Here is a 9,426-nt window from a genome sequence, read left to right on the forward strand (position 1 = left end):
GAAGGAAGGAAGGAAGGAAGAAGGAAGGAAGGAAGGAAGGAAAGAAGAAAGAAAGAAAGGAAGAAAGAGAGAGAGAAAGAAAGAAAGGAAAGAGAGAGAGAAAGAAAAAGAAAAGAAAGAAAGAAAGAAAGAGAGAAGGAAACAAACAAACAAACAGGGTTTCACTCTGTTACCCAGGCTGGAGTGGAGTGGTGCAATCATAGCTCACTGCCGCCTCAAATCACTGGGCTCAAGTCATCCTCCCATCTCAGCCTCCGAGTAGCTGGAATTACAGGCATGAGTCACACCACCAGTGTAAAGGGAATGAGTTTTAAAAGAGGTATCACGCCTTGGTCCCCGGTTCACCAGGGGCCAGATGAAGGACAGTGTAGGGATGAAGCTTCATGAATAGGCAGAGCTACCTCTCCCTACATGTGTGGAAGGAGGAGAGAGGAGCCAGAGCAGTGCTTCTCATCAAAAGGCCCTACAGGAGGATCCTGGGGCGTTGGCATCTGGTCATGATTTCAGACCTTCTTCAGGATCCATTAAGCAGACCTACCGACTGAGGGAAAAAGTAGGATTTAGGGTCAGGCAGAGAGTCCTGGTCCCCAGGGCCAGTTTCTGTTGAGCAGGAACATTCCCCCATAAGAGTGGCTCCTCTGAAGAAAATGCCCTCTTACAACCTCCCCCAAAACTCTGTACCCTCCAGGCTGCTATTTTTGTCTTTAGGGGTAGGGAGCTAATGGGAGGGAGCAGCCCCCCAGTGAACTGGGCAGGGGAAGAGCTAAGAAGTGAGCTCCCTTGGGTCAACAGCTGAGAACATCCCACTGAATCAGAGACTGCTAAGTGGCTCCTGGAAAGCTCTCCAGAGAGAATCCAACCCCGTTTGTAGAAAAGGAAACCCAACCAAAGACAGAACTTCCTGTCTGGTCTTGCAGAGTAAGGATGTTTCTCTCTAGGCTCGGTTGCTTTTCTTTACTCTGAACGAGAGAAACCAAGGCCACATCAACGGAGAAATCAGCTCCCTTGTCCAGCCATTGCCTTCGACTGGCTCCTTCCTAGTGGGGTCCAGGGCCCGCCTCACTCTCTCTTTCCCCTTGCAATCTTAGTACCTGTAGCATCCCCCCTCCTGGGTGTGAGTGTCCCAAGAGCTACCTTCTCTCCACTTTTCAGTCCTGCACTCAGGGAGGCTCTATTTAACCACACCCACGTAGGCAGAGAAAGTTGCAGATGTCTGCAATGCTCCAGTTGAAAAGACCCTGGTGTTGAGGAAGATGTCAGACTGGGCTGATTTTAGAAAACCTTTCTCCTAACATTGTACCACAATGTTCTCCAACTTCCGTATGGAAATGAAATTCAGTTTCTCAACAAGTCTTCTCTCACCTCTCTAGAAAGTCATGCTCTTCACTCCCCTCCCCACATAACAGGAGAGTTTTGCTGGTTTTACCTGGGCTGCAGATTCTACCTCCCAAGGAAATCCTAAACCTGGCTCAGGATTTGGTTCCCTGAGGAGGAGCCTTTTCAGTGATCAACTGGGGTTCCCCTACGTATTACCAGACAGATCCAGCTTACTAAAAAAAAAAAAAAAAAAAAAAAAACTGAAGATGTTTTTACTTTTTTTTTTTACTTTTAACCCATTAAACTCAAATCAGATTGGTAAGTTACTTGCATAAATAGCTTAGTTTGTAAACATTTAAAATACTTTCTTGAACGAACATATTTCAAACGCAAATGTGTATGAGAGAGATTGGAGAAGGGAGAAGAATGTTTGGTGTTTATCTTTAGGGAAGAGGAAAACCTAGAAGTTTCATTTTCTGTTATATATTTGATTTTTGGGTTTTGGGTTTTGTTTTGTTTTGTTTTTTTACAATAAGTTTGCATTAATTTTAAGATAAGTAAGGTCAACAAAAGTCCACTTTGACAAAAAGCCCATGTAAAGAAAAACTAATTTGTCCTTCTTAAATGAAACATGAATGCCCAACAGTGCTGAAAGTATTGGAACCAAGAATAAAATGTGTGCTCGAGAAACCTGTGCTGAATTAAAACGGTCTGCGGTGATGAGGTTTAATGCAGAGGACCAGAAGGTCAGGGTGGTAAGAGTGGCTGAGAAGTGGGGAAAGCTTGGGCCAAAATGCAGATGGCAAACAAACTGAAAGGCGGAAGAGACAAAGGCCTGCCCTGGGAATGGCTCAGCAGAGCTTGTAAAAACCCAGAGTAAGACATTCTGTCTATTCAAGGAAGTCACAAAGTTTTTTAAAGACCCGCGGTTACAGCCAATGAATGGAACCACTGGTCTTTTCAACCCAGAAGACCCCAGGAAGGTAGAAAATGAGCCAAGGAAGGGCCAGGCAGGGGACGTTGGGGAAAGGAAACAGGGATGGAGAATCAGAGACGGAAGTGCAGAGACAGGTCACCCAGGCGCCTGGAAACTGCCTCCATGGCCTTCACGGGAAACGGCCTCTTTCTACTCCGGATCCCAGACTGTGCTGCTTTGAAACTGACCGTCAGAGAACAGCGGCTGGAGGCGGACAGACGTCTGCAGTGGGAGCCGCAGTGGGAGGCCCTCCAGGCGTTTCGGGCAGGGGCAGGAAGACTGCCGGCGAGTCACCCGCGACCGCGAGTCACCTCACCAAGCCCTGAACTGGAACAGGAGTCGAGAAGTGTCGACGAGCTGCGGAGTTCCTTGCTTCTCTTGGCCCTGTCAGGTCCAAGAACAGGTTGCCATATAAAAGAATCGTAAAGGGACCTCCTTCCCCATGCAAATTATGTCATATAACGCATATGACTGTAAAGTTTCTCTGCGGAGCTGCCAAATAACTCGATGCCAATATTTTATGCGGTAACATTTTGTTAAATGTTGACTCGATGGCCACTTGACTCCATCTTAACTGAGGGCTCCCGTAACAATCATCCTCCAAATGCAATTTTACCCCCTCTCCCTTTAAAAGGCGGTGGGGACCAAAACATCACTTGGTCACTGAAGTCACCAATTCCTTCCTCTCATCTGGGGCTCCCAGCACAGTTTTAGGGGTTCCCGCACTCCCTGCCCGGGTTTGGGCGCGAGAAGCGCCCGCCTGCGCCCTCCGGGACCTGACCCTGTCGGCTCTGCCTCCACCCTCGGAGCACCTCAGCCTGGTGGCCTCCCTGCCCGGAGCCCCACGCGCCCGGTCGCCGGGACGTGGCAGAGGCGGGCACGGGGTGGACCCGAGGAAGCGCATCCCGCCCGCGCGCTTCCCCCCATGCCCACCTGCCCCGCACACATCGGCCCCAGAACCTCCCGGCCGCGCGCAAGCCTCCCCGCGCAGCCTTCCCGGGTTGCTCTCTGCTCCTTCTCGCAGCTGACAGCCAAGGTGCGCCTGAGCCTCCGTCACCGCCCCTACAGGTAAGTGGGCAAGTCGCCAAGGCAGGGGATGGGCCAGCCTCCAGGGAAGAGAGAACGGCGGGAACCGGGCCGCGGCGAACTCACCGCTCGGTCTGCGCAGAGACCCGCTACACCCGCTGCGCCATCCTTGCACGACGACACCGGCGACAAACACTATGCTCCAGGGCAGGTCGAAGGGGCAGCTCTCGGGAGGCTCGCGGACGACGGGGCGAGGGTCTGTGCGCCGGAGCACTCGAATGAAGGAACCTCTTGCGAGGTGAAGCTCATAGGGAGTCTGCGAGCGCCCCGCCCTACCCTGGGGTTACCGCTTGGCTCAGGCCCCGCCTGCCCTGGGCCGGCGGACTCGGCTGACCGCACCCTGGGCCATGCCGCTGACAAGCCCCGCCCGCCCCCACCTTCCTCTGCTTCTCCGACCCCGCCCACCCCCACCACCCCACACCTCCCACCCTCTTCCCGCCTAGGTGCCGGGAGCCTCCGCCCTCACTTGCTTCTACCCTCTGCGGAGCAGTTGGGCAATTGTCAAAAACCAGCAGCCAGTTCTGTTACTCATTAAACCGCCCCTACTATAGAGGAAATCTCCTTACCCACGTGATCCTAGCCTGGGGTGGATCTGGGGCGGAGGAAACCCGGCTAGAAGCGGCTCTAGGAGTAACCCAAGGTCACGCCGCCAGGCAGGATCCCCGGTCTGTCTGTCTGGAGGTGGCCCCGCGGCTGGGGCCAGCGGAGACAAATGCCAGCGTGGAACCAGCCCTGGCCCGGTGGTCGGGGATGTGGAGCTGGCACTGTCACCGTGTGTACCCTCTATCTCTCTGGACGGCCTCCGCTTTCCCCGCGGAGAGTTTCTCTGGAACCTTCCTGATCCTGGGAGTTCCCCAGCTGGGGCAAAGCCAGGAGCTCGCCCGAGGAAGGGAAGTGACTCATTCATTTAGAGTCGCAGCTAAGTGGCAGAACTACCTCACACCGGCGCTGCACTCTGACCCCCAGCGGCCAGACCCGCCTCTCCCCGGCCGGTGCCCACTCTCCGTCTAAGACGTCTTTCCTGGTCCTCTCCCTGCTTCCCGAACGCGCACTCTGGTGAGAGCACAGAGCCTGGGAAACAAGACGACCTAGCGGCCCGGGCTGCCCAGCACATCTGTTACTTGCTTCCTAAAGGGAACTCCAGTTCCTGAGAAAACATGGGGTTGGACCAGGAGTGGTGGCTTACGCCTGTAATCCTAGCATTTTGGAAGGCCGAGGCAGATGGATCACCTGAGGTCAGGAGTTCGAGACCAGCCTCCCCAAGATGGTGAAACCCTGTCTCTACTAAAAATACAAAAATTAGCCGGACGTGGTGGCATGTGCCTGTAATCCAAGCTACTAGGGAGGCTTAGTTGAACCCAGCAGAGGATGCAGTGAGCCGAGATCGCACCATTGCACTCCATACTGGGTGACAAGGGTGAAACTCCGTCTCAAAAAAAAGAAAGAAAGAAAGAAAGAAAACAAAAGAAAGAAAACGTGGGGTTGACAGCTATGGCCTGTAAGCCCCCATGCCCCGGAGATTACGTTTTCCTTCATTTCCAAGAGGCTGCACATGAGCGGGGAAATCAAACCAATACCAAAGACTTCCTGTGTCAAAAGACAAAATTGTAACCAATTTAGTTTAAAGATCTCAGTTGGCTTTATTTTTGGTTCTAGGCTCTGGCAGTGCGTCATTACATAGAACAGAATAAGTGTTCCAATGAGCTGAGCAGAGGGATTTGGCTTTATAGACAGACAGGAAGGGCTGAAGAAGGTAGAAATGAAGATCAAAAAGCAGATGGGTCTTTTCAAAATTACTTTCCTTGTAAGGCAGGGACAGGGAGACAAATAATAGAGAATAACTGATTAGTCAACCTCAGGTTACTTCAGGCTACCTATTTTTGTGTGTAAGAATTAAAGCAGAGGGAACTTTATTATCATGTGGGCTTGTTAACCATGGAGGGTGTCCAGGTTCTTGGCATCTTGAACAAAGAATTGAACAAAACGCACAAACAAAGCAAGGAAGGAATGAAGAGTTTCATTGAAAATGAAAGCACGGCCGGGCACAGTGGCCCACACCTGTAATCCCAGCACTTTGGGAGGCCGAGGCAGGTGGATTACGAAGTCAGGAGTTCAAGACCAGCCTGACCAAGATAGTGAAACCACGTCTCTATTAAAAGTACAAAAAAAAAAAAAGAAAAAGAAAAAAAAATAGCCGGGCACAGTGGCAGGTGCCTGTAATTTCAGCTACTTGGGAGGCTGAAGCAGGAGAATCACTTGAACCTGCGCGGCAGAGGTTGCAGTGAGCTGAGATCATGCCACTGCATTCCACCTTGGGTGACAGAGTGAGACACCATCTCAAAAAAAAGTAAATGAAAGTACACTCCACAGTGTGGGAGTGGGCCAGAGCACAGGGGCTCAAAGACCCCATTCCAGAATTTTTGGGAGTTTCAATATCCTCTGCTTGGGGTACACGCTATGTAAATGAAAGAGATGACGCAAAGTTACAAAGTCATTTACTTGGCCTATGCAGAGGCTATTTCCTGTCATAGCTGAAGTGTGAATCGGCCTTATGTTCCCTGCCTCCAGACCCTATTTTCCTGCCTCATACTGAAGACTGAAACTGGCCTGGTTAGGAAGTTGGCTATTCTCTCTCTCTCTGTTGATTTCTCAGAAGGTAGATTAACAACTTAGTTTTAGTTTTGTTACCAGAAAAGGGTCCCAATCCAGACCCCAAGAGAATATTCTTGGATCTTGCACAGGAAAGAATTCGGGTCCAGAGTGAGTCCACAGAGAAAAGTGAAAGAAGAAAGCTTATTGAGAAAGTAAAGGAATAAAAGAATGGCAACTCCCATGGGCAGGGCAGCCCCTAGGGCTGCTGGTTGGCCTTTTTTTTTTTTTTTTTTGAGACAGAGTCTTACTCTGTGGCTCAGGCTGGAGTACAGTGGCACGATCTCAGCTCACTGCAATCTCCGCCTCCTGGGTTCAAGCGATTCTCCTGCCTCAGCCTCCCGAGTAGCTGGGATTACAGTCTCCCGCCACTACACCCAACTAATTTTTTGTATTTTTAGTAGAGATGGGGTTTCACCATGTTGGCCAGGCTTGTCTCAAACTCCTAACCTTGTGATTCGCCCGCTTCAGCCTCCCAAAGTGCTGGGATTACAGGCATGAGCCACCGCGCCCAGCTGCTGGTTGGCTATTTTTATGGTTATTTCTTGATTGTAGACTAAATAAGGGTGGATTATTCATGAGTTTTCTAGGAATTCTTCCTTTTAGAACATATAGGGTAACTTCTAGATGTTGCCATGATATTTATATACTGTCATGGTGCTGGTAGGAGTGTCGTCTAGCATGAGAATGCATTGTGATTAGTGAATAATGAGCAATGAGGATGACCAGAGGTAGCTTTCCTCACCATCTTGGTTTTCGGCAGGTTTTGGCCAGTTTCGCTGGCTTCTTTACTGCATCCTGTTTCATCAGCAAGGTCTTTGTAACCTGTATCTTGTGATACCAGCCTGCCAACCTCCTATTTGATCCTGTGACTAAGGATGCCTAACCTCCTGGGAATGCACTCCAGCAGATCTCAGTCTCATTTCACCCATCTCCTATTCAAGATGAAGAGTCTCTGAGTCGACTCCTTCTGACATATTTCCTGGCTCTACCACCCTTAGGATTAAGGCTTCCCTTATAAAAGGGAAGAGGGAATAACCGAATAACCCGCCCCTTTCTTGGAAAACTCATGAATAATCCACCCCTTGCTTAACACATATTCAAGAATAATCGTTAAAAGTACCCACCAGCAGCCCTTGGGGATGCTCTGCCTATGGAGTAGCCACTCTTTTATTCCCTTCCTTTCTTAATAAACTTCCTCTGACTTTACTCTGTGGACTCTTCCCAAATTCTTTCTTGCAGGAGATCCAAGAACTTTCTCTAGGGGTCAGGATCAGGACCTCTTTCCATAGTTTGGTGAACTGAAACTTTAACGTGGGTGACTTTATGTTTATTTTTATTTTTAGTCTTGTCTTTTGGGGCCTAGTGCAAGAGCTTAGTCCAAAACAATGGCCTCCTATAATTTGTGTTTAACATTTGTCAGGTTAAAACCCTGTCAGTGTGACAAACTGGAAACAAAATTGTGTTGGGCCGCTACTAAACCACACTCAAAATGCCTGTGTCATCAATGTTTGCAAGCAGAGAGCAAATGCAGCCCACCGATGGTCACCTGGAGCAGCAGCTGCTAGAGGCAAGAAAGTCTGGAAGGGACCCAGGGCTTGCAGGCTCAGCCAGGCTCCCCCTGCTCCTCAACAAGGCCTTTGGGCTCTTTCAGAAATACAGTTGGCCCTGAGCTCTGAGAGGTGGGAAGGGGAGGGGCTGAGAGGCTGAAGGCCAGGCCACACCAGGCAGTGACACCCCACTGCCCTTGAGATTTCTCAGATCTGAGTAACTTCAAACTATTTGAAATTCTCCCAAAGCTAATGTGTCTGCCTAAAAGAAAGATGAGACAAAATTAACATAGAGAGTTTATTTGTGCTCAGGTTGAGAACTGTAGCCCAGGACATACTTCCAAGTTGCCTTGGGGAGTGCTCCAAGAACAAAAAGGAGGCCCAAATTTTTCAAGATAAAAGAACAATTCAGGAGATGGGGTGATTACAGAGTTGTCAGGAATCCTCATTTGTTTATGGAAATAACATTGGTTAGTGATTGGCTACACAGTGTTGAATTATAGGGTGGATGACATCTTATGACTAATTGGCCTCAGTCTAGAGCCACATAGCAAGTGGCTTAAAGAGGTAACCATTTAGCTGAAGGGAGAGTGAGCCATGACATGACTGTTGTTCCCTTCTAAATGTTCTCTGGGCCTGATAATTTAAAGGGGTTCACCTTCCTCAGGAAAAGAAATGTGTTTGGTGTTTGTTTGTTTGTTTGTTTTCTTTCTCAGATGATAATAACTGAGGCTTCTTCTCTGTTTGGCCTCACTTCCCAATTCCTCATGCAATTGCTCTTTTCGTTCCAACCCAGCAGCCATACAGATTTCTAGAACACCCCTCAGAGAGGGCAGAAGTTCAGGTGCAGTGTTTTCTAAACAGCTGCCTGGTCCATCCGTGGGTCATGAAACCCACGTGGTGGGTCACAGCTAGCGTTTTCATTGTCAATAAGATAGAATAGAGTGAAAAAGCCTCTGCCTGCTTTCCACACCGGAGCAGGTACTTTTGTCACACAAACTATGACTCAGACACCACAAACCCAAACCAGGCCCCCAGGTCAGAGGCTGATTCACCTGGGGCCTGTGGTGAGACTACAGCATGACTCAGACCCCAGACTCCTGACCTGCCCCCAGCTCAGAGAGGCTCACAGTGGCAGGCCCACTCCCCTGGCAGCCAAGTCCAGTCTAATAAGCCATCACTTTCCCAGGTTGCTTGTCCTAGTTGTCAGCAAAAAGAGTCAAACTCTGTAAAATATTTGAAGAGATTTATTCTAAGCCAAATGTTGAGTGACCATGGCCCATGTCACAGACCTCAGAAGGTCCTGAGAACATGTGCCCAAGGCGATCAGGGTGCAGCTTGGTTTTATACTTGCATGAGACAGCAATCAAATACATTTAAGAAATACTTTGGTTTGGTCCAGAAAGGCAAGACAACTCAAAGCGGGATGGGGGGCAGGGTTCAAGGCTATAGGTAAATTTAGACATTTTCTGGTTTACAATTGGTTGAGTTTGTCTAAAGACCTGGATTGATAGAAAGGAAATGTTTAGGTTAAGATAAAAGATTGTAGAGACCAAGGTTCTTTGAAGTCTTACAGTGGCTGCCTTAGAGACAATAGATGACAAATGTTTCCTATTCAGATCTTTAATAAAAGGTGCTAGACACTTAATCTCTTTAAAATTGGGAGAGCCTGGAAGAAAAAGCTCTAGCTATGTTAATAGAGATTTTTTACAGATACAAATTTCCCCCACAAAGGACAGCTTTGCAGGGCCATTTCAAGATATGGCAAATAAACATGTTTTGGGATAAAATAATTTTATTTTCTTCCCTGTCTTGTAATGTTATGCCAGAGTCAGGTTGGAAAGTAAG

General features: G+C 49.0%; 1 protein-coding gene across 3 annotated transcripts in view; it reads right to left on the reverse strand.

Moving 5' to 3' along the window:
* The window catches only part of UPP1 (uridine phosphorylase 1), a 20,515-nt gene extending 16,240 nt beyond the window's left edge, over window positions 1-4,275 (reverse strand). Inside the window, exons 1-3 of one of the 3 annotated variants that reach the window (XM_025380181.1) lie at window positions 3,946-4,275; window positions 3,446-3,651; window positions 2,482-2,615 (exon numbers count right to left, since the gene is read on the reverse strand). The gene's annotated coding sequence lies outside the window, so the exon portion shown is untranslated. Of the gene's footprint in view, window positions 1-2,481; window positions 2,678-3,445; window positions 3,724-3,945 lie in introns of those variants that run through there. The other 2 variants (XM_025380182.1, XM_025380179.1) reach the window with 2 other exon arrangements.
* Window positions 4,276-9,426: the final 5,151 nt, after the last annotated feature.

The sequence above is a fragment of the Theropithecus gelada genome, chromosome 3 (assembly GCF_003255815.1).
Source record: "Theropithecus gelada isolate Dixy chromosome 3, Tgel_1.0, whole genome shotgun sequence".
Lineage (NCBI taxonomy): Eukaryota > Metazoa > Chordata > Mammalia > Primates > Cercopithecidae > Theropithecus > Theropithecus gelada.